General features: G+C 45.2%; 1 protein-coding gene across 1 annotated transcript in view; it reads right to left on the bottom strand.

Moving 5' to 3' along the window:
* LOC144507163 (uncharacterized) overlaps nt 1-26,084 on the bottom strand; it is an 86,294-nt gene that overhangs the window by 41,499 nt on the left and 18,711 nt on the right. The window contains exons 2-3 of the mRNA XM_078233980.1: nt 2,933-2,985; nt 2,297-2,401 (exon numbers count right to left, since the gene is read on the bottom strand). The gene's annotated coding sequence lies outside the window, so the exon portion shown is untranslated. The remainder of the gene's footprint in view (nt 1-2,296; nt 2,402-2,932; nt 2,986-26,084) is intronic.

The following is a 26,084-nucleotide window of genomic DNA, read 5'->3' as shown; positions in this document are numbered from 1 at the left end:
GATACTAAATGATACTCGACTAGCTGCAATTATACTGTGGAAAGCCAAGAGGAGGCAGGTTTACAAAAGCAGAAAATGCTGGAGAAACTCAGAAAGTCTGATGAGGCGGCACGGTGGTACAGTGGTTAGCACTGCTGCCTCACAGCTCCAGAGACCCGGGTCCGATTCCGGCCTTGAGTCACTGTGGAGTTTGCACGTTCCCCCTGTGTCTGCGTGGGTTTCCTCCGGGTGCTCACGTTTTCTCCCACAGTCCAAAGATGTGCAGGTTAGGTGCATTGGCCATGCTAAATTAACCCTTAGTGTCCTGGATGCGTAGGTTAAAGGGATTAGAATCATAGAATCCCTATAGTGCAGAAGGAGGCCATTTGGCCCATCGCGTCTGCACCAACTACAATCCCACCCAGGTCCTATTCCCACAACCCCGAGGTAAATATGTGAGGTTACGGGGATAGGGCCTAGGTGGGATTGTTGACGGTGCAGGCTTGATAGGCCGAATGGCCTTCTTCTGCACTGTAGGGTTTCTATGATGATACTTCTATGACAGCATCTGTGGAGAGAGAATAGAGCCAGCGTTTCGAGTCTGGATGACCCTTCATCAGGCCCTTTCCATCCCCGCAACCCCACACATTTCCCATGGCTAACCCATCTAACCTACACATCTTGGGACACTAAGGAGCAATTTAGCATGGCCAGTCCATTTAACCCGCACATCTTTGGAGTGTGGGAGGAAACTAGAGCACCCGGAGGAAACCCACACAGACACAGGGAGAATATGCAAACTCCACATAGACAGTCACCCGAGGCTGGTATTGAACCCGGGCGTCCACTTTTTGACCTCATAAGGGAAGCAGTACTCCAGGCTAGCAACCTGTCTCTGTCTACTGTTTGCCATCTCACAGGAATCAGCAGAAAGAGACCTGGTCCACATTTAAAATTGCCTGGACCTATCTACACTGTGAACTACTGGAACATTGAAACATCCGTGTTTCTGCCTTTAAAACTAATTCAGCTCTACGTACCTTCTCCCTTTGTGGAAGTCCTTGCATTTGGAAAGACAGATCACTCTGCAACCATAAGCCTACTACCCCCTGAAGGAATATGCCACTGGGCTTTTGATTTTGGACTCTGGACTCACATGAAACCATAACTCTTATATCATGGTCTTGTCCTCTGCCCCTTTCTTTCCCTTATCCCTCTTTTAATGTGTGAGCGAAAAATGGGTAGACCTGCAAAACCCTTTTCCCGCATTTTGAGTGTGTGTAAAGTAAGCAAACCCTCTTACTTTTTTTTATTCATTTGTGGGACATGGGCGTCGCTGGCTGGCCAGCATTTATTGCCCATCCCTAGTTGCCCTTGAGAAGGTGGTGGTGAGCTGCCTTCTTGAATCGCTGCAGTCCACGTGCTGTGGGTTGACCCACAATGCCGTTAGGGAGGGAATTCCAGGATTTTGACCCAGCGACTGCGAAGGAACGGTGATATATTTCCAAGTCAGGATGGTGAGTGGTTTGGAGGGGAACTTGCAGGTGGTGGTCTTCCCATGTATCTGCTCCCTTTGTCCTTCTAGATGGAAGTGGTCATGGACTTGAAGGATGCTGTCTAAGGATCTTTGGTGAATTATTTTGAGTTTGTTGTGGAATCATTAATGGAAGTTTGGAAGAGCAGGTGGTCAAATTTACTACAATTGTTGGCATGAACAAGAATGGCAGAGTGAGCTTTATTTTGAAACAGGCAAATACAAGACTGCCAAATAATTTCAGAATTCACCTTGATGGAGGGAGGGGGGTTGAGGGAATTCCGCAATCCACCATTTCCAGAAGGAATGGCGTTAACAGAAAACAGGGCGGCACGGTGGCACAATGGTTAGCACTGCTGCCTCACAGCGCCAGGGACCTGGGTTCGATTTCCGGCTTGGGTCACTGTCTGTGCAGAGTCTGCATGTTCTCCCCGTGTCTGCGTGGGTTTCCTCCGGGTGCTCCGGTTTCCTCCCACAGTCCGAAAGAAGTGCTGGTTAGGTGCATTGGCCATGCTAAATTCTCCCTCAGTGTACCCGAACAGGCGCCCGTGTGTGGCGACCAGGGGATTTTCACATTAACTTCATTACAGTGTTAATGTAAGCCTACTTGTGACACTAATAACTAAGCTTTCTTTTAAAAAAGAAAAAATACCTCAGAAAATGGTGCTCAGACAATCTATGATTTTGCATTCAATGCCAAATTGCAGGTAACTCCCAGATTTTAGCATTTTTGTTATCACGGTTGCATCTTCACATTTGCTTTTGTATTCTTCTCCCACTCACCTTTTTGCTTTTGTATTCTTCTATAAATGCATAATCATATACTGGTGATGACCCTTGAGGCCTTGGTCTAACAGTTTCTACAAATTCTGTTGGCAGCTCACACACCTGTGAAAGAATGAACTACAAATGAAATCAATACTTTTCAATGAAATATTAACTTAGCCTCAAAAAATAAAATATCAATCTAACATTTTATAATGAGCCTATATGCCAAATCTTGAAACGGATCTTTTTAAGTGAATCATTTTATAATGGAACAGCAATAAACGTTACAATCATTGACATTATTCTGCCTGTCTTTGTATTTTTAAGTTTACTAGCAATTACAACACTTTGTATTACGATCTAGACATTTTTGGGCAAATGCTAAACATTTAACAAATTAGAGGCTGAATGTAACACAGTAGAGCAATATTATTATGTGTAAATCTATATTGTTTCAATGAGCATGATACAATCAAATTAGAATGGTTTCTTTTATTTTTGGTTTTAAATTTTACAATGAAATTCCGCGCTAATATATTTAACAAATCCTAAGTTTCATTTTGAAAACCATTTTAAAGGTCCAACGTACTCCAATATTTGACCTAAAGTGCATTTCGATGTCTTACAGATTTTAAAAAATGTATTACTTACAGAGTCACGTTCCCCAGGGTCTACCTCAGCCTCTTTTAAACACTGGACTGAACCTACAAAAGCATTAAAATAAATGGGACTTAATAATTTTATTGTGTATCATGCTGCAAAAACTGCACAAATACTTCAAAAATCTGATGATATATTTTCTGATACTCCATGCAAATATCTTGTTTCTAATATGGTCACTGAATTCAAGATGATAAATTTACCAGGCAAAAGCAAGTTACATCATATTTAGAACAATGAGGTACAATCTGTTCTTATCAACATACATTGGAACATCTCCCAAAGTTGCTGGAAGCTATTTCTGACCATTACAACGGTAGCTATTTTCCAACCTCGGAACAAAAGGCTTAGGATAATCTTAAAATATTACATGCGTGCATTATCTGTGGACAAGAGTTACGTTTTTCTCTAAGGTAGAGGTGTACTTTGTTTTGACAGTATAATCAGTTTGTTTTGGCACAACGACCAGCATGAGATGAATCCAATTCAATGTGATTTGGATTGTGTGAGCTAAAGGATTTGTCAAAGCATCGACTGTGCAGAAGTGTAATGGCTATCAACAATGTATGGTTTTTGGAATGAAGCCTTTGTAAATGAGCCAATTGCCCTATTAAAGCACCCATCATTGGTAAACATTGATTTGCCATTGTAAGTTTCTAAGTAGCTTTTAACTTGTCAATTTGGCTAGATTTTATAACCTGTGAGAACACTTCTTTTACCAAACACTGTTCATCATAGCTACTCTACAATGATCTTTCAGAATCGCCTGCACTTTGAGCAGTAATAGACTGCGTTCCAAAACCGTGAGCAAAAAGGGGCAAGTATTATAGTCCAATCAACATAACGCTCAAACCTGCCAAGCATATGGAATTGTGGTCTGGTCATGAAATTTGGTAGGGCTTCAGATCAAATCCCTTGGGTGCATACCAGCAACCACTCACCCCCTCCACCCACCCCACCACCAATGGAATTGGACTCATGAAAATCTATTGTGTTGGGTTTTCACCGTTGAATTGTGAGTGGTACTTCTGTGCTCTATGGAAGGCAAATTAAGGGGCTGTTAGCAGGTCCAAGGATTGAAATTCTATGGACTGTAAGATCACCTCCCCCAGGTAATTGTAGAGGTCCTGGATATCCTGGTGTTGTCCAGAGCATAGAACAAAAGAGAGAACTTGCATTTCTATCATGTCTCTCGTGATTCATGAACATCACAATGAACTTTACAGCCAATGGAACACTGTTGAAGTGCAGCTACTGGAATAATGTAGGAAACATGATGGTACCATAAAGACACCACAAACAGCAATAAGGTAATGATCAAATAACCCATTTTAGTGATGTTGGCTGAGGATTAAATACTGGTCGGGAAAAGTCTCCAACTATTCTGCAAATAGTGCTGGGATCTCTTACATCCATCTGAGTAATAAGGTGGGGCTACGGTTTAACTTCTTATCCAAAGGATGATACATCTCTAACACGTCAACATTTATTACTGCACTATACTGACAAAATCTTGGGTAATGTGTCAACTAGAGTATCCAGTTCTGGCTGGTCGATGATATAGAGGCCCTGGGAGAAGTTCAAAAGAAGGCATTACATTAATATCTAGCTGAAAGGTCCTTAGTTACTATTAACAGCTTGGAAAGTTGGGTTATTCACCTCAAGGAAAAGGATAGACTCATAGGGATTTGAGTAAGATGTTTAAAACAATTACAGTATTAAAATGTGCATGTGGATAGACTATTTGAGTTAGAAATTTAGGAAGAACTTGGAACATGCAGAAAATATTTCTAAGCATAGAATTTGATTGGATGTCAAATGTTTTGGTGTGAGTTGTTGGCTTCTACAAGGAGTACTAGCTCATTCCGGCTTTCTGGAGAGTTGGATGGGTTTTTAACTGTGGCTATCACAGCATACAAAATGTAGTTGGGATACTGGACGACATGTCTTCCACTCACTATAATCTCTTGAACTAAGATCTTCCAATTCTGGTGGCAAGAAAGGTGACCCAACAGCATTATCATCTTTCAGGCCAACTTGCCCATTATCGCGGCGTTAATCACTCAAAACTAGCTCCACTGGATGGGGCATGCTGTTCATACGCCTGATACCCGACTCCCAAAGCAACTGTTCAACTCAGAACTCAGTCGTGGCAGGAGATTCCCAGCATGATAGTGTAAACATTTCAGGAATGTCCTCAAAGTATCCCTGAAGAGGTTACACATACCGACCAATGCATGGGTGTCTCTGGCTTGTAACCAACCAAAATGGGGAAGGGTTATTTGGGAAGGCACCGAACGCATCGAGAGACTTTGTCCGGAATATGCGGAAGTGAAGTCGAGGTGTTGGAGGGAGCGCATAAACCTTCAAGCCAACACTACCCAACTCTTCCACACCCCCTGTCCTGTAAGGAACTGCACATCATGCATTGGACATATCAATCAACTCAGAACCCATCAAACTGAGTGGAAGCAAGTCATCCTCAATCCCGCAGGACTGCCTAAAAAAAGTAAACTCCTGAATCTTATTTTCACCACTCTTGGGGTTTGCGGAAATTTTCTCTTTGAATTAACCTAGCGTTTCATATCTCCCAAGTGTCTACTTATGGGTTGGCGACATTGTTATGGTCAGGTGCTTTGTGAGCGTGAGGCAGGCTAATAGGCCAGTGGTGTTTCTCTGCCCATCATTTTTGCAAGTTTGTACAGTTGTAAAATTGATTTTGGTTTGGTTCACATCTACCTGTTTCAAACAAATTTAAGACTTCTAATTCGTACAAGAATTCTCTTACCCACCAGTCAACTTAGATAGTTATTTTACCAGACCAAACCTCTCACCATTAATTCCAAAAACAGCTCATAAACGCATAACCTATGGATCCCACCATTAACCCCAAACAAACATTCCTAAACTACAGGTCGAGCATCCCCAAACAATGCTCAGAAACTTCAACATTCACAAATAACATTGAATCTTTTCTCCAACCGATGCCTTTACGCTGGGGGTGGGATAGATTTGGGCCTGTTGACCATGGAAACAGAGCTTTGGCACTCACGGGGGTTCAAAGGCCCGCTTAGGTTCTCTGGCACTACATCCCAGCAATTGTAGAACTTGTTCGGCCCCCTAACCTTTACTCCTTGCACCTCCTCACCTCCCCCTCTTGGTCTCCTCATAACCTCCATGCCAATTTAATGCAAGAGGATTATCTGCGATGGCTTGTTTTCCTGCTCCCAGACCATTACCTCAGCTGTCCCCTTTAGATCTATCCATGGCTCTCTCCTGTTTCACATCATCCAAAATCACAGTGTTACTTTTCACAAGTATACTAATGCCATCCAGCTGTACCTCAGCAACCATTACTGCTGTTTCCTCCCTGTTTCTATATTGTCACATCTGCTATTAACCAGTTTGGGACCATTATTATTTCAAGAGAAATTTAAACATCCAGCAATCAACTGACAGAACAACACTACAAGATTTCATGCTTTTATACAAAAATAAACTTTATTATACATAGAAATAATTAAGCAAAAGAAACACTATTAAATTAACACTATCAATTTATAATCACTAATGCAATGAACTCAGTTCCATTTTTCGTTTCCCACTAAGAATTACCTTGTACAGAACAAAGAACAAAGAACAAATAAAATTACAACACAGGAACAGGACCTTCGGCCCTCCAAGCCTGCACCGACCATGCTGCCTGACTTAACTAAAACCCCGACCCTTCCGGGGACCATATCCCTCTATTCCCATCTTATTCATGTATTTGTCAAGACGCTCCTTAAAAGCCACTACCATATCCGCTTCCACTACCTCCCCCAGCAGCGAGTTCCAGGCACCCACCACCCTCTGTGTAAAAAATCTGCCTCGTACATCGCCTTTAAACCTTACCCATTGCACCTTAAACCCCTAGTAATTGACTCTTCCACCCTAGGAAAAAGCTTCTGACCATCCACTCTGTCCATGCCTCTCATAATCTTGTAGATTTCTATCAGGATCTTGTAGACTTCTATCAGGAATATATTACAACAATCTTCAAGGTTCATTTAATTTCATGGGGATCAACCATGGGGTATGTCACAGCCCTCAGGAATTCACTTTAAATAGCCTCAATGACCTAGCTATTCACCAATGTAATATTTTATGGGGATCCTTTCATTAATTTTTTGGCTAAGTGACCTCCAATTTTGTTTACATAAGAACATAAGAACTAGGAGCAGGAGTAGGGCATCTGGCCCCTCGAGCCTGCTCCACCATTCAATAAGATCATGGCTGATCTTTTTGTGGACTCAGCTCCACTTACCCGCCCGCTCACCATAACCCTTAATTCCTTTACTGCTCAAAAATTTATCTATCCTTGCCTTAAAAACATTCAATGAGGTAGCCTCATTGGGCAGGGAATTCCACAGATTCACAACCCTTTGTGTGAAGAAGTTCCTCCTCAACTCAGTCCTAAATCGGTTTCCCCTTATTTTGAGGCTATGCCCCTTAGTTCCAGTTTCACCCACCAGTGGAAACAACTTCCCTGCTTCTATCTTATCTATTCCCTTCATAATCTTATATGTTTCTATAAGATCTCCCCTCATTCTTCTGAATTCCACTGAGTATAGCCCCAGTCTACTCAGTCTCTCCTCATAAGCCAACCCTCTCAACTCCGGAATCAACTGAGCAAATCTCCTCTGTACCCCTTCCAGTGCCAGTATATCCTTTCTCAAGTAAGGAGACCAAAACTGTACACAATACTCCAGGGATAAAGGGGGAGGTGGCTAGATGGGTGGAGAACTGGCTTGGTCATAGAAGACAGAGGGTGGTAGTGGAAGGGTCTTTTTCCGGCTGGAGGCCTGTGACTAGTGGTGTACCGCAGGGCTCTGTATTGGGACCTCTGCTGTTTGTGATTTATATAAATGATCTGGAAGAAGGAGTAACTGGGGTGATCAGTAAGTTTGCGGATGACACAAAACTGGCAGGACTTGCAGATAGTGAGGAACATTGTCAGAGGCTACAGGAGGATATAGATAGGCTGGAAATTTGGGCAAGGAAATGGCAGATGGAGTTCAATCCTGATAAATGCGAAGTGATGCATTTTGGTGGGAATAATGTAGGGAGGAGCTACACGATAAATGGAAGAACCATAAAGGGTGTAGAGACGCAGAGGGACCTGGGTGTGCAAGTCCACAGATCTTTGAAGGTGACGTCCCAGGTGGAGAAGGTGGTGAAGAAGGCATATGGCATGCTTGCCTTTATAGGACGGGGCATAGAGTATAAGAGTTGGGGTCTGATGTTGCAGATGTATAGAACGTTGGTTCGGCCGCATTTGGAATACTGCGTCCAGTTCTGGTCGCCACACTACCAGAAGGACGTGGAGGCTTTGGAGAGAGTACAGAGGAGGTTTACCAGGATGTTGCCTGGTATGGAGGGGCTTAGTTATGAGGAGAGATTGGGGAAACTGGGGTTGTTCTCCTTGGAAAGACGGAGGATGAGGGGAGACTTAATAGAGGTGTATAAAATTATGAAAGGCATAGATAGGGTGAACGGTGGGAAGCTTTTCCCCGGGTCGGTGGGGACGTTCACGAGGGGTCATAGGTTCAAGGTGAAGGGAGGGAGGTTTAACACAGATATCAGAAGGACATATTTCACACAGAGGGTCGTGGGGGCCTGGAATGTGTTGCCGGGCAAGGTGGTGGAGGCGGACACACTGGGAACGTTTAAGACTTATCTAGACAGCTATATGAACGGAGTGGGAATGGAGGGATACAAAAGAGTGGTCTAGTTTGGACCAGGGAGCGGCGCGGGCTAATTGTTCCTTGTTTCTCGTTTCAAGGCTTCATTCTATGATCATCTTGCTGGTGCCAGTACAGAGCGAGACTGCGGATAGTTGGGAACCTGTCTCGGGGGCAGGGAATTCAGATGGTGTTCGTGGAAGTGGAAATGACTAGGGTTGGGAAGCATTTTCCGATCAGGGCCATTGTGATCTCCTGGACTCGTTTCGATCGCCTCAGGGGGTCGGAGAGGAATTTCCCAGATTTTTTTTCCCCATATTGGCCCTGGGGTTTTTCACTCTGGGTTTTCGCCTCTCCCTGGAGATCACATGGTCTGGAATGGGGGGGGTGGGGGTGAGTTAATAGGTTGTAATGAACAAAGCATCGTAGCTGTGAGGGACAGCTCGGTGGATAGGATATTGGTATGTAGATAGGCTGGAAAATTGGGCGGGGATCCTGGATTCAGGATTCAATCCTGGACCGGGGAGCGGCGCGGGCTTGGAGGGCCGAAGGGCCTGTTCCTGTGCTGTATTGTTCTTTGTTCTTTGTTGTTCTTTGTGTGGCCTCACCAACACCTTATACAGCTGCAACATAATCTCGCTGTTTTTAAACTCCATCCCTCTAGCAATGAAGGACAAAATTCCATTTGTCTTCTTAATTACTTGCTGGACCTGAAAACCAACTCCTTGAGATTCCTGCACAAGGACACCCAGGTCCCTCTGCACAGCAGCATGCTGCAATTTTTTACCATTTAAATAATAGTCCATTTTGCTGTTATTCCTACCAAAATGGATGACCTCACATTTGCCAACATTGTACTCCATCTGCCAGACCCTCCCCCACTCACTTAGACTATCTACATACCTTTGCAGACTTTCAGCGTCCTCTGCACACTTTGCTCTTCCACCCATCTTAGTGTCATCTGCGAATTTTGACACACTACACTTGGTCCCCAACTCCAAATCATCTATGTAAATCGTAACAACTGCGGTCCCAACACTGATCCCTGAGGCACATCACTAGTCACTGATCGCCAACCAGAAAAACACCCATTTACCCCCACTCTTTACTTTCTGTTAGCTAACCAATCTCTATCCATGCTAATACATTACCCGTAACACTGTGAACCTTTATCTTATGTAGCAGTCTTTGGTGTGGCACCTTGTCAAATGCCTTCTGGAAATCCAGGTACACCACATCCACAGGTTCCCCATTGTCCACTGCACATGTAATGTTCTCAAAGAATTCCACCAAATTAGTCAAACATGACCTGCCCTTCATGAACCCATGCTGCGTCTTACCAATGGGACAATTTATATCCAGATGTCTCGCTATTTCTTCCTTGATGATAGATTCAAGCATTTTCCCTACTACAGAAGTTAAGCTAACCGGCCTATAGTTACCTGCCTTTTGTCTACCTCCTTTTTTAAACAGTAGCGTCACATTTGCTGTTTTCCAATCTGCGGGAACCACTCCAGAGTCCAGCGAATTTTGGTAAATTACCACTAGTGCATTTGTTATTTCTCCCGCCATCTCTTTTAGTACCCTGGAATGCATTCCATCAGGTCCAGGAGACTTGTCTACCTTGAGCCCCATTAACTTGCCCAACACTACCTCTTTCGTGATAATGATAGTTTCTAGGTTCTCACCTGCCATAGCCTTGCTGTCATCAATTTTTGGCATGTTATTTGTGTCTTCCACTGTGAAGACTGACACAAAATACCTGTTCAATGCCTCAGCCATTTTTTCATTTCCAGTTATTACATCCCCCTTCTCATCCTCTAAAGGACCATATGTTTACTTTCGCCACTCTTTTTCGTTTTATATATTTGTAGAAATTTTTGCTATCTGTTTTTATATTCTGAGCTAGTTTACTCTCATAATCCATCTTACCTTTCTTTATAGCTTTTTTTGTGGCTTTCTGCTGACCTTTAAAGATTTCCCAATCCTCTAGGTTCCCACTAATCTTTGCCACTTTGTATGTATTTTCTTTCAATTTGATACCCTCCTTTATTTCCTCAGATATCCATTTTTCTACAGTCTCTTTTTCTACAGTCCTTCCTTATCACTGGTATATACTTTTGCTGAGCACTGTGAAAGATTGCTTTGAAAGTCCTCCACTGTTCCTCAATTGTCCCACCATAAAGTTTTTGCTCCCAGTCCATCTTAGCCAACTCCTCTCTCATCCCTTTATAGTCTCCTTTGTTTAATACCTCATGATTGTGGATGCCTCAGTTCCTTGTTCTGGTTGTCGGCCAGTGCCCTACTGCCTTCTCACAGCTTTCGAAGCTTATGCCATGACTTCCCTCTGCTATAAGGACCACTGTAGAATTTGTCTGCTAGCGACAAGCTAGGGAAATCTTCAAACTGCATTTTCCCTCACAAAATGCAAACTGAGCCCCACCCATATTCTATACATGAACAGGAAAGTTAGTATTTTCTCTGCTTAGAGATGCAGGTCACCAACAATCATCTCTGGTTGGCTCCATCACTGCAATGAGATGCAGTCTACAAAGAAGGCAAAACTACATCTGCCTGCTTTCTGAGCATATACCTTTTTAACTTAAACAAAGGGAATTTAACCACACAACCCATCTCTATTACAACATGGCCTGATTTGGGGTGGTCTCAAACATAAATTTAAATAAATTATTTTACCTTCAACACAACTCTTTGATTATGTAACCCATATGAAAAATGTATATTCCCAATGAAGTTTTCCTAATCTTTCTCTAAACTTGCTGGCTCCATTACAAGCTTAGAGAAAGATCATTTAGTGTTCAAGTTTTTTTTTCACTCTGACCTTGTAAGATAAACACAGATTAATGAAAGTTAGGCTTGTTTGATTCATCTTTACATAAGGGTTGCTTAACCAGTCTTTTCCATTTATTTTCCATTTAACAGCTCAACTCCTAAAACTGAAAGTTTTATTCTAAAACATATCCAAAATAGATAGTTGCTACACATTGTTTGTCCAACATCTAGAACTGAATGAACAGAAGTTTCCTCTAACTAAATATTGAGAAGACCAAAGCCTTTGTCTTCCGTATCTGTCACAAACCCTATTTGATTATCATTGAGTCCATCCCTCTCCCTTGCAACAATCTTGAGTTGAACCAGATTTTTCACAAACTTGGTGTCACATTTGGTCCTTACATGAGCTTCCAATCAAATCTGTGCCAACACGAAGGCCAGCTATTTGACTTGATTTAATTTATTATTGTCACATGCATTGTTATACAGTGAAAAGTATTGTTTCTTGCCCTATACAGAAAAACATACCATTCATAGAGTACATAGGGGAGAAGGAAAGGAGAAGGTTCAGAATCTTGTGTTACAGTCATAGCTAGGGTGTAGAGAAAGAGCAACTTAATATAAAGTAGGTCCAATCAAAAGTGTGATGGCAGCAGGGAAGAAACTGTTCTTGAGTTCATTTCCATACATTCCACCTATTTCCACATTTGTACTATCACCCAACTCTAACAGAGTATCGGCTGGTCTGCTACTGGAATGCTCATCAATTTTCCTGGACCCACAGACATAACTATTCCAACACACTCCTGCCTGACCTTCCCACCTTCCATATACTTGAGGTCAGCAAAACCCTTTCTGCCCACCTCATGCCACTCCTATTCACCCACACCACTATTCTTGCTGACCTACATTAGCTCCCAGTTAAGCACTGCTTCAATTTTACAATTCTCATTCTCATTTTCAGATCCCTCCATGGCTGTAATCTCCTCCAGCCCCACCACCCTCTGAAATATCGGTGCTACTCTCTAATCCTGGCCATGTGAGCAATCTGAATTTTAATCACTCCACCATTGGCTATGCCTTCAGCTGTCAAGGCAGTAAGTTCTGCAATGCACTCCCTCCTACCTCCAACTGTCCTCCTGTCTTTTGTCCACCATCTTCATTGACCAAGTTGCCCGAATACATCTTTATATGGCTTTGCGTCCGATTTTGTTTAACAATACACCTGTGAAGCACTTTGGTATATTTTGTTACAATCTCCACAGAGACCAGTAACTTAAAAAATATATTTGAATTTCCAGTGACAGTCTGGAAGGATCATATGCCAAAGTTTCAAGTTTTAAGACTGTGATAAACAGACTAAATGTGACAGTATCTGAACACTATTCTACAGGCAATGTATACTCTAAATTACTGAAAAGATCCCACATTTAACTTTTAAATTGGCCAAAATTCCCCCTCCATTATTATAATTGGTGGCATGGTGGTACAGTGGTTAGCACTGCTGCCTCACAGTGCCAGGGACCCGGGTTCAATTCCCAGCTTGGGTCACAGTCTGTGCGGAGTTTGCATGTTCTCCCCGTGTCTGCATGGGTTTCCTCTGGGTGCTCCGGTTTCCTCCCACAGTCCAAAGACGTGCTGGTTAGGTGCATTGGCCATGTTTAATTTTCCCGAACAGGCGCCAGAGCGTGGCGACTAGGAGATTTTCACAGTAACTTCATTGCAGTGTTGATGTAAGCCTATTTGTGACTAATAAATAAACTTTAAATTTACTCTGTCCCTTAAATGAACATTTTGCTCTCCAGGAATTGGTCCAAAGCTGCTCTCAGCCACTAATGGCTTACTTCCTTTCCCTTTTTTCAGCCGGATAACTTTAATCCCCAAACTGACTTCCACAGTAGCGGTTATCCTGGAGATACTTCCCCTCTGCCAAAGTTAGTTGAATCTTCTAGCCTTGGACTTGGTCTCTTTAATCCAAGTGCAAGATCCCATCCACAATCTGCATAATAATCACTAGAGACTGGCTGCCTCTATTTCACCGTTTCTGCCCAGTCCACCTCCACAACCAGCAGCCACCGCACTCTTTCCGGGGTCACCCTCCGTGATTCCCAGAGAACCCTGCCATCCCAACATCTGATCCACTCTGTCCAAGTCGGCCTCGCAAAACTGGGAAATGTCATAACTCTGTGTACCCATCTCAGGAGCAACAATTCAGGGCAAACAATCTACCCGGGTCATCACACATGCCCTTGCAATTGTCCAGATGTACAAACATCTTGAACTTCCTTCCCAGTAAATCCAGCTGAGCCTCACTGTCTCCATAGCAATTGAACACATGCTTGTGGTGAAGCAGGATTTAAAGCAAGTCACATGACCCTCTTCGCTACTCCATTTTAGCTGTAATTGAATTGAGAGTCCTTAAAGCGTGGCAGAGTTACAAACTTTGCATTTTGTGAAAACCCATACAAGGTCCATGGGGAATCACTGATTGATCTCCTTGTGGGTCTCATTGAGTATGAGTTCCCCTGGTAACAAGTGGCCTGCCCAGTTGGAACTCATTATCTAAACCTTTTATCAGGCAGGCCCAGGACTGGGCCTGCTGAACTATAGTCCAAGGCAGGTAGTGGTTTTACTTTACATTCTGTAATAAACTATGTTCCTTTCCAGCTGGGCTCCCTGAGTCATTACATATTTGTAAAAGATTTATTATGTCAGAGGAGCATTATAAATACAAGTTGTAATAAGACCATAAGACATAGGAGCGGAAGTAAGGCCATTCGGCCCATCGAGTCCACTCCACCATTCAATCATGGTTGATTTCAACTCCATTTACCCGCTCTCTCCCCATAGCCCTTAATTCCTCGAGAAATCAAGAATTTATCAATTTCTGTCTTGAAGACGCTCAACGTCTCGGCCTCCACAGCCCTCTGTGGCAATGAATTCCACAGACCTACCACTCTCTGGCTGAAGAAATTTCTCCTCATCTCTGTTCTAAAGTGACTCCCTTTTATTCTAAGGCTGTGCCCCCGCGTCCTAGTCTCCCCTGCTAATGGAAACAACTTCCCTACGTCCATCCTATCTAAGCCGTTCATTATCTTGTAAGTCTTTATCCGATCTCCCCTCAACCTCCTAAACTCCAATGAATATAATCCCACGATCCTCAGACGTTCATCGTATGTCAGGCCTACCATTCCTGGGATCATCCGTGTGAATCTCCGCTGGACCCGCTCCAGTGCCAGTATGTCCTTCCTGAGGTGTGGGGCCCAAAATTGCTCACAGTATTCCAAATGGGGCCTAACCAGTGCTTTATAAAGCCTCAGAAGTACATCCCTGCTTTTGTATTCCAAGCCTCTTGAGATAAATGACAACATTACATTTGCTTTCTTAATTACGGACTCAACCTGCAAGTTTACCTTTAGAGAATCCTGGACTAGGACTCCCAAGTCCCTTTGCACTTTAGCATTATGAATTTTGTCACCGTTTAGAAAATAGTCCATGCCTCTATTCTTTTTTCCAAAGTGCACGACCTCGCACTTGCCCACGTTGAATTTCATCAGCCACTTCTTGGACCACTCTCCTAAACTGTCTAAATCTTTCTGCAGCCTCCCCACCTCCTCAATACTACCTGCCCCTCCACCTATCTTTGTATCATCGGCAAACTTGGCCAGAATGCCCCCAGTCCCGTCGTCTAGATCATTAATATATAAAGAGAACAGCTGTGGCCCCAGCACTGAACCCTGCGGGACACCACTTGTCACCGGTTGCCATTCTGAGAAAGAACCTTTTATCCCAACTCTCTGCCTTCTGTCTGACAGCCAATCGTCAATCCATGTTAGTACCTTGCCTCGAATACCATGGGCCCTTATTTTACTCAGCAGTCTCCCGTGAGGCACCTTGTCAAAGGCCTTTTGGAAGTCAAGATAGATAACATCCATTGGCTCTCCTTGGTCTAACCTATTTGTTATCTCTTCAAAGAACTCTAACAGGTTTGTCAGGCACGACCTCCCCTTACTAAATCCATGCTGACTTGTCCTAATCCGACCCTGCACTTCCAAGAATTTAGAAATCTCATCCTTAACGATGGATTCTAGAATTTTGCCCACAACTGAGGTTAGGCTAATTGGCCTATAATTTTCCATCTTTTTTCTTGTTCCCTTCTTGAACAGTGGGGTTACAACAGCGATTTTCCAATCCTCTGGGACTTTCCCTGACTCCACTGACTTTTGAAAGATCATAACTAATGCCTCCACTATTTCTTCAGCTATCTCCTTTAGAACTCTAGGATGTAGCCCATCTGGGCCCGGAGATTTATCAATTTTCAGACCTTGTAGTTTCTCTAGCACTTTCTCCTTTGTGATGGCAACCATATTCAACTCTGCCCCCTGACTTTCCTGAATTGTTGGGATATTACTCATGTCTTCTACTGTGAAGACTGACGCAAAGTACTTATTAAGTTCCTCAGCTATTTCCTTGTCTCCCATCACTAGATTACCAGCGTCATTTTGGAGCAGCCCAATGTCTACTTTTGCCTCCCGTTTGTTTTTAATGTATTTAAAGAAACTTTTACTATCATTCCTAATGTTACTGGCTAGCCTACCTTCATATTTGATCCTCTCCTTCCTTATTTCTCTCTTTGTTATCCTCTGTTTGTTTTTATAGCCTTCCCAATCTTCTGACTTCCCACTACTCTTTGCCACATTATAGGCTCTCTCTTTTGCCTTGATGCATTCCCTGACTTCCTTTGTCAGCCATGGCTGCCTAATCCCCCCTCTGATAACCTTTCTTTTGTTTGGGATGAACCTCTGCACTGTGTCCTCAATTACTCCCAGAAACTCCTGCCATTGCTGTTCTACTGTCTTTCCCACTAGGCTCTGCTTCCAGTCGATTTTTGTCAGTTCCTCCCTCATGCGCCTGTAATTACCTTTATTTAACTGTAGAACCTTCACATCTGATTCTGCCTTCCTTCTTTCAAATTGCAGACTGAATTCTACCATATTATGATCACTGCTTCCTAAGTGTTCCCTTACTTTAAGATCTTTTATCACGTCTGGCTCATTACATAACACTAAGTCCAGAATAGCCTGTTCCCTCGTGGGCTCCATCACAAGCTGTTCCAAAAAGCCATCCTGTAAACATTCAATGAATTCCCTTTCTTTGGGTCCACTGGCAACATTATTTACCCAGTCCACCTGCATATTGAAATCCCCCATGATCACTGTGACCTTGCCTTTCTGACATGCCCTTTCTATTTCGTGGTGCATTTTGTGCCCCTGGTCCTGACCACTGTCAGGAGGCCTGTACATAACTCCCATTATGGTTTTTTTGCCTTTGTGGTTCCTCAACTCTACCCACACAGACTCCACATCGTCTGACCCTATGTCGTTTAGTGCTATTGATTTAATTTCATTTCTAATTAACAAGGCAACCCCGCCCCCTCTACCCACCTCTCTGTCTTTTCGATAGGTTGTGAATCCCTGGATGTTTAACTGCCAGTCCTGAACCCCCTGCAACCACGTCTCTGTGATGCCTACCACATCATACCTGCCAGTCACAATCTGGGCCACAAGCTCATCTACCTTGTTCTGGACACTGCGGGCATTTAAATATAGCACCTTTAATTCCCTATTGACCGTCCCTTTTTGTTTTCGTAGTGTGGTGGACCTTGGTTTACTGAGCCTTTCCAGACACTGTGTCATATTTTGTGAGATGGGGACTATCGTAACCTCTCCTGAGCGCTGTCTTTTCGTGATTTTTTGTAATCCTAAGCAGCTACGCTTCCCACTGATTCCTTCACCTCTTGGTTCCCTGACTTTCCCTTCCCCCCCAATCTCTAGTTTAAAGTCCTATTGACCACCCCATTTACTCTCTTCGCCAGAACACTGATCCCAGCTCAGTCCAGGTGGAGACCATCCCAACGGTATAGGTCCCCCCTGCCCCAAAACTGATGCCAGTGTCCCATGAAAAAGAACCCCTCTTTCCCACACCACTCTTTCAGCCACGTGTTAACTTCCCTTATTCTTGCCTCCCTATGCCAATTAGCACGTGGCTCGGGCAGTAATCCGGAGATTATGACCCTTGAGGACCTGTTTTTTAATTTGAATCCTAGCTCTTTATAATCTCTAAACAGGTCCTCTTTCCTAGACTTGCCTATGTTGTTGGTACCAACATGGACCACAACAACTGGATCCTCCCCCTCCCTCTCCAGTATCCTTTCAAGCCGGTCAGAGATGTCCCGCACCCTAGCACCGGGCAGGCAACATACCATGCGGGACACTCTATCCTGCTCACAAAGGATACTATCTATCCCCCTGATAATAGAATCCCCTACAACTACAACTTGCCTATTTACTTCCTCCCCTTGAATGGCCTGCTGGACCATGGTGCCTTGGTCAGCTGACTCATCCTTCCTGCAGCCCTGTTTGCCATCCACACAGGGAGCAAGTGCCTCGTACCTGTTGGTAATTATTGATTTGAGTGTCTGGGTCACTCACCTGTAACAGGCATTAGCCCTTCTGAACATGTTAACCATGGACCAACAGCTGACTTCCTACCTCCAATTCTACAACAGTATGGAGGCTGAATTATTGCCCCATGCTTCCTCCACCCACAGTCCCTCCTCCCCTCCACAACACATATACACACAGCATTTGCCTCCATTCTCTCACAAGAGAGTAGGCTGGTTCAACACCAAGCCAACCCCACTTGGCAAAGGCCTCAATGGACGAGCTGCATCAGGAAGCCTGGCTGGTGTCCCCAGCCCAATGCTTTCATGGAAATAAGACTTAAACCCAATTGGAAACAAGCCCTTGACCAACATCTTCCGGGTACACATCTCAAACAAAACTACAAAGTTAGCTATTGGTTTCCTACGTGTGAAATCTAGGCTCAGACATTCACTGGGTTAAACACTGGACCATGATTAAAGGGCCGGATTGTCGTGAGGGGCGGGGGAGCTCTAGTTGGGAAACCTCCCAATCCAGCAGAGCTGCCCCCTCTTAAAGGCTTTTTAAAGAACTAACCATATCTTAGTTCTGAGGAGGTGATGGTGAGTTGGAATCGGACCCAATGCCCCAGAGGCAGTTCAGAGATGGCCACAGAGGAGTTCAAGTGCCAGGGCAGGATGATTAGAAGATCCAGATCAGTCCTGTGGTGCTTTAGCCCAATTGTGTTAAAGACTGTTAGATCCTGTAACCCTCAGTCCTCACATACCCTCAGCTCCCCACCCCACCCCCCAATAACTCCTCCATGCTTCCCTTGCTCCTGCATATCACCCAAGCCCTCTTATATATTCTATGCCCCACGCCTCCCAAATATCCCATGCCCCTTCTATGCCATCCAGACCCCTTCACTCCACACAAGTCCCCCTTTCATATCCCCCCGCCCCATGCCTCCGCATCCTTCAGAAGCTCATGGAAGGGATATGGAAGGAACTTGGGGGCATGGGAGATGTGAGGGGACATATGGGGGTGTGAGAGGCATGGAGGGGCATGGTGGATATGAAGAGGAAATGGTAAGTAAGACCTTTAAACTTCCCCATCAGAAGGTTCCCAAATTCTGACTATGGTTGATGAGTCCTCTGAAGAGCTGTGCACCATGAGATGTTTGGAAGCTATCCGGACATGGGAGAATTGCAGGGACAGGGTTGTGAGATGCTGATCCCAGTAATGGTGCCAGCTAGGTCGGAAGTGCAGCGTGCGGCCTCGCTGCCCCACACTCTATCCCCAGCTGCCAAAAATTCCCAGGAACTGGAATAGGGGTGGGAATCCTGGAATCACATCCTGCCACCATTGTTAAAGGCCTCCAGAGACAACCCAACTCACAAAAATGTAAGGCCCTTGTCTTAAAAAGCAGACATCCTTAGCAACTGAATGGTATTTTCTACTTTGCTAGAATAATGGATCACTGCCTAATATATGCCAGCTCCCACTCCATTTATAGATTTATAGCATTTATAGTTTGCCATAGTTACTGAATTCCAAGTCTTTTTACAGACATAAAATGAAAAGCATATCCTGTTGAGAAAGAAATTGAAGAATTTCCTGTCGCAGTTTTTGGTAAGTCTGAATAGACCATTAGAGACTGAACCATTTGAATTCATTATCTCTATGACCTATGAAACATGGACTGACTCTTGAAGCTCACAAAGATGTGCAGGTTAGGTGGATTGGCCATGCTAAATTGCCCCTTAGTGTCGGGGGATTAGCTAGGGTAAATGCTTGAGGTTATGGGGATAGGACCTGGGTGGGATTGTGGTTGGTGCAGACTCGATGGGCCAAATGGCCTCCTTCTGTACTGTAAGAATTCTATGATTCTAACTGCTAACTAAGACATTAGATTGTCTAATAGTGTACATATCCATCCACACATTGTGTGTAGTGGGGGTTCATGGCTTACTTTGATTAACTGGAGAGTTACAAGTGGCAATGCATAATCTTAAATTAGATTGACCATCCTCATTCAGGACTTACTGGGCAAATTCTGTTTTCGCTCCCATCATTCCAGTTCCCTTTCCAATGCACTTACCAAGGAATCCTGTCTGTGATAATGAGGCGCGTTATAATTCTGACAAAATCAAACTACACAAAGAGCCGTTATTGCAAAGGGATTGCAAGAGTACAAGAATAAGGAAGTCGTACCTCAAATGTACAGGTCATTGGTGAGACCACGCCTTGCGTACTATGTGCAGTTTTAGCCTTCAAGAGATCCATGCAACGTAAGGGCCTACTTGCAATGGAGGCCACAAGGTGAAGCTTCACGAGATTGGTCCCAGGCATGGAGATGGTTGTCCTGTGTGGGAAGACTCAGCAAATTGGGCCTGTACTGCTTGGAGTTTCGAAGAATGAGAGGTGTTCTGCTGAAAAATACAGGGGAGCTCGACTGGGGAGGCACTGAGAGGTTGTTTCCTCTGACTGGGAAATCTAGAGCATGGGGGCACTGTTTCAGGGTGAGAGGTCACCCATTCAGGAATGAGTTGAGGAGAAATTTCTTCACTCAAAAGGTTGCGACTTTTTAAAATTCTCTACTCCAAAATCTTGTGGCTGCTCCACCATTAAATGTAATTAGAGTGACTCGAAATCAAGGTATGGGGGAGGGGGGGTGGACAGGAAAGTGGAGTTGAGGCAAAAGATCAGCCATGATCATATTGAATAGCAGAACAGGGAGTGGTTGATCCATTCCTACTCCTGTTTCTTTTGCTCTTATTTGAACGGAGCGTTATTTAAACAGCTGTGCCTGCGATTCCTGCCAGTGGTTATGTTACTGCTCTATTTGACCTTCACCAAGCAAAGCTATTTTGTACTTAGCTCTTCGACTCACTATCCACCTCCACATCACTCCGAGATCTTGGGTGGGGCGGGGAAGTGACTACCTATTGCTAAATTTGCCAAGACCACAGTCAGCCAGCATGAAGTGAAGAAGCAGCTGTTAGTGCTTCTGAGAAACTTGTCCATGAAATGCTGGGGTTGGGCTTCCTCCCATCACTGGGGGAGGGGAGCATGTGATTCAAGTACAGGTACTGCACACGCATTATAAAACAGGGATCACCTCTTTATAAATATTAATGAGAAAGTTTAACTTCAGAGGAATGACATTCGTACAATGGATATTCAGGGCCAACACTCCAGATCCACTGGGATACCATTGACAGCTTAACTCCTGATCGCTAAACAGCCAAGTAGCAGAGTTCAGTCGGTAAAATTATAGAATCCATACTTTGTAGATGGAGGCCATTCGGCCCAACAATTGGCACCGATAACAATCCCATCCAGACCCTATCCCCATAACCCCAGAGATTTACCCTAGCCAGTCCCCCTGACACAAGGAGTAATTTAGCATGGCGAATCAACCTAACCAGCACATCTTTGGACTGTTTGAGGAAACCAGAGCACCCGGAGGAAACCCACACAGACACGGGGAGAATGTACAAACTCCACACAGACAGTGACCCAAGGCTGGAATTGAACCCGGGTCCCTGACGCTAACCACTGTGCCACCGTGCCGCCCCTACTACTAACTTCCTGTGACCACATGAACTAGATTACCTTGTCTTTCTGACACAAGGGAGATCTCCCTCACCTCATGGCCTCACAAGCTCCAAGCTAGCTGCCTAGGTTTTCCACAGCTGTTCTCCCACTTCACTGCCAGTTCTCGGTTCCCCTGCCACTATCAGAGACTTCAGTGTGTCCTATCTGTAGCCTTGACTCCTCAATGCTGGTGACTCATTGGTCTTGGACTTCTGCTCTTGTTCCTTGCTGCTGCCCTGCCCTCTTCTCTCTCTCCCCTCTCTCTCTCACTCTCTCTCCAGCTTCTGGTCTCCCCAGTTTCTCCAGCCCATACTCTGGGCTTAAGACTCTGTCCCCTCTGCTTGAACCCACAATTCAGGCCTCAGACTCTTCTCCCAGCCTGCCAAAGTCATCTCTTCACATCCCAAGGAAGGAGCTCACAAGGTCAACTCAGTTCCCTGCATGGCATCTTGACAATCTTAGCTGGGGGAACCCAGTGCCCTGCACGAAATGCCCCACAGTGAACGGGGCCCAGATTTCAGCTGCACAACTGCAGCCAGAAGTTTAAGTTTAAGTCTATTTATTGTTGCAAATAGGCTTACATTAACACTGCAATGAAGTTACTGTGAAAATCCCCTAGTCACCACACTCCGTCGCCTGTTTGGGTACACTGAGGGAGAATTTAGCATGGCTAATGTGTCTAACCAGCACATCTTTCAGACTGTGGGAGGAAACCAGAGCACCCGGAGGAAACCCACGCAGACACGGGGAGAACGTGCAGACTCCGCACAGACAGTGACCCAAGCTGGGAACCCAACCCGGGTCCCTGGCGCTGTGAGGCAGCACTGTGCCACTGTGCTGCCATGGAAGTCCAGACACCAAGGTCCCCCTCATCTCCCCCGCAACTTTTAAACATACCAATCATACACAAGAATTGGCAAAACAATAATGAGGGTTCTTTATTTAAAGATAAGGCTAATTACAGATAAATGTACAAGAAGGCTAAGTACAGTATATCTGATCTCTATCCTGCTGCATGCCAGCTGTGTACAGGTGAATGGAATAATCCATCACATCCTGTCGAGGTATGTAATGTTTGATAGTAGTTTAAGACACGCTCCCTTAAAGGTATATGCACAGCATATCACAACAAAGGTATTTTTCTAGGTCTATTATTCCCTCGGCAGCGATTATTAATCACATTTAGCAGTATATCTGATAGATTGACATTACATGCTGGATAAGCCAATAAATTATCAAAAACACCTTACAAATAAACTTTATGTAATGAATTCCTGAGGTCTTTGAATTTGGTCACAACTGATAATAATATTCTTGCATCAGCTGGCCAAATATAGGCCAGGGTTCTCCCAAAACAAACTAAGTGCCCAACGGGCGGGAAAACTGAAGTATTTCCCGTCCATTTTTTGGGCGTGCTTACCTGAATGAGTCTCCGATACTCTGAGCAATACAGAATGTCTCAGCGTGATTCACTCTGAAAAGTGGTGGGAAGGCCTATTCCCACCCCGAGTGGCTGGCAGCATAGTGCTGAGCGGGCCACTGCGCATGCGCCGATCTCTCAGTCCGGCCTCCTGATCGTTGGCCTTCCCAGCTCCCCCACCACCGCAGGCCTTCCCAAACCCCCACCTGACCAGTCCTGGTCTCCCCCTCCTCCGACAGCCCGCCCCGATCACCCTCCTCCCTCCCTCTCTCTCCCACCAGGCTGGCAATGGCAGGCTGGCACTGCCCAAGGGGTAACTAACCCCCCCTTGCCCCCAACCTCCCAGGGGGCCTCAACGGCCTCTATCCCTACCAGCAGGATGGGGACACCTGTTCCCTGCTAGTTGCAAACCCCGCTGGTGGGAACAACTCCTGGCGGCGGGGCGGGGGGAGATGCTAGCGGGCCCGGAGAATATCGTCCCGGGAACAATGATCATATGGAAATGTCAATTTCAATGACATTTCCAAATGATAATCAGTTCCTTGCCAATTTCTGGTGGGGAGTTAATTTCGCTAAAAAAAAAGCACTTGGGAGACTCGCGATTGGCTGGATGCCGGTTGTGAATCTTGCGAAAGGCTGATGTCTCCTGACTCAAGGAGCGCTGGGGGACAGGCCATAGTAATTAGATAACTTCAGCATTGCTGAAAAAGAAACAAACTGTCGAAGCTTTTCATCTTGTACTCATCAGGACAGATTTGCAAGAATACCAACAAGTAAGATGAACAACAATTTATGCCACGTGAGAAGAGAGTACTAATTGGTTGGCAAGCGAACTCTGATTGGTAGAGGTGTCGCCATGGATAAAGCACCAGGGAACACTATCCACTCTGTCTAGACTTTTCATGATTTTGAATGACTTTAGCAAAACTCCCCTCAATCTTCCCTTCTCTCAGGCGAAGAATGCAGCTTCTCTAATCTATCCACATAACTGAACTCCCTCATCCCTGGAATCATTCCAGCAATTTTTCTTTTCTGCAGTGAATGGAGATTTGGCTGAGTGCCAAATTTTCCATTCTCGTTGGCAGCAGCGTATGACATCGGGGAATTCTGGCCCACATCTCTGTCCCTCTATTTCTCTTCTCATATTCCCTCTAAACATTCTATATTCAGTCTTATTGCCACTTGTAATAACAGCCTAGTCTCTGGCACATGCACCCTTTTCCTGCTTTTTCTTATTCTCTATCTCTTTCATCATTCAGACAGCTCTGGTTCTGGGTGCCCCACCCTTGACCTTCATGGGAATGTATCGAGATTGTAACCAAACCATTTCTTCTTTTTAAATGTTTACTTGAAGCAGCCTTGCCTTTAAATCCCTGCTTGCGGTTAACACAAGCCATCAGTCTGCTGAAATGAGTCCGCCTCCAGTTCAGTCATTTTATTCGAGATTATTCCCTGTCCTTTTCCATAGCTAATCTAAACTTTAAGATACTTTGACCACTTACTTGTTCCCGAAAGGTTCTTGATTTACATTGTTACTTTCTAAATCATCCCGGCCTTTCCCAGCTTGTCATGGGCAATACTGGAGCTACCTGTTGGAATCTCCCAACAGAAACTCCACCGGTCATGAATCATAGAACCATAGAATCTCTACAGTGCAGAAAGAGGCCATTCGGCCCATCGAGTCTGCACCGACCGCAATCCCACCCAGGCCCTATCCCCGTAATCCCGCATATCTACCCTGCTAATCCCCCTGACACTAAGGGGCAATTTAGCACGGCCAATCAACCTAACCCGCACATCCTTGGGATGTGGGAGGAAACTGGAGCACCCGGAGGAAACCCACGCAGACACGGGGAGAATGTGCAGACACGGCACAGATAGTCACCCAAGGCCGGAATTAAACCCAGATCCCTGGCGCTGTGAGGCAGCCGTGCTGACCACTGTGTCACTGTGCCGCCCTCCCTCGCCCCAACTCTATACACGTAGCAGCTGCTTGCTCATGCTGAATCCAATGATTTGAATGCCAGTGTCCTGTTTCCACGAGGTGTTCTTCAAACCCCAGGAGGGTCATTTTGAGCGACGATGCAGCAGGAAAATCCGGGAGACTTGAGAAACTCTATTCTCTCCGGAGTGATCGCCTTTCCCAGTCACTCGCTGGTGACATCATGAGGTTCATGCCCACAAAAGGACGAGATCCTCATTTTAATGAATTTAGATAAATGTGAATATCAATATCCAGTTCCCCTCCTGACCACATGACACCCCCTCCCCCCCACTGAATACTCAAACCTCGCCGACGTGACGAAGTTTACAACAACTTTTTAAAAATGAGATTCAATCGAGGGGAGCACCCCCGGGGCGTAAAGGGAAGTTTAGTCCCTGAGGTCAGGGGGAAAGCCTGGCATTGTCTCTAGCACTACCCCTTGGCACAGGGTGGCACTGCTGGGGTGGCACTGCCAACGGCAAAGGGGGGGGAAGGGGACAGTGGAAGGGGGGAGCAACACTGATACTTCTGCAGTGGCTGGAGGGGTGAGGGAGAGCCCCCACTGATTGTGTGGGGGTGGAGCGGGGGTGGGGGGCATGATAGAACCCCTGATGCCTCCGTGTGGTAGTGAGGGGGGTGGTTTGGAGAGGCGGAGTTGAACTTCAGTGGCACGCTGACCTCTGTGGTGCCAATCTTGCCAGCTGTATCAGGCCCCGCCCCACCGAGTAAACCCCGCCGATTCAGTTATTTTACTCAGGCAGGCTCAGGACCTGGAGTGAAACCTGGGCTGTGTGGCTGGAGGGACGCACACGGGTATTCAGTCAGAGGCTGACACTTCGAAAAAATACAGTGGGATTCCGCCCTAGGTGATGTCTATTACTAATTCTACAATTGCCATCTCAGTAAAATAGCCTGCCTTTGCCTCACTGCCTCGCCGAAAACTCTCATTCCCAAACCATCACCCCCAGTCCCAACATCTCAAGCACTTTCTTCACTACCTTCCTGAGCTCCACCCTACATGAAGTCCAAAGCCCTCTTGTATTAATCCCCACTCACCTATCCCCCATGTCCTCGCAGCTCTTCACTACCTCACTCATTCAGCCTCCTAGCTTCCTCAAGCTCTATATTCCAGTGTGCACCAACTGCACTTTCAGCCTCTCTCTCTCCATCCACCATCCACAGCAGCATCTTTAGCCAGATT

This window comes from Mustelus asterias, chromosome 18 (genome assembly GCF_964213995.1).
Source record: "Mustelus asterias chromosome 18, sMusAst1.hap1.1, whole genome shotgun sequence".
Classification (NCBI taxonomy): Eukaryota; Metazoa; Chordata; class Chondrichthyes; order Carcharhiniformes; family Triakidae; genus Mustelus; species Mustelus asterias.
The sequence above is the reverse complement of the archived record's forward strand: the minus strand, read 5'-3'. Positions and strand labels throughout refer to the sequence as shown.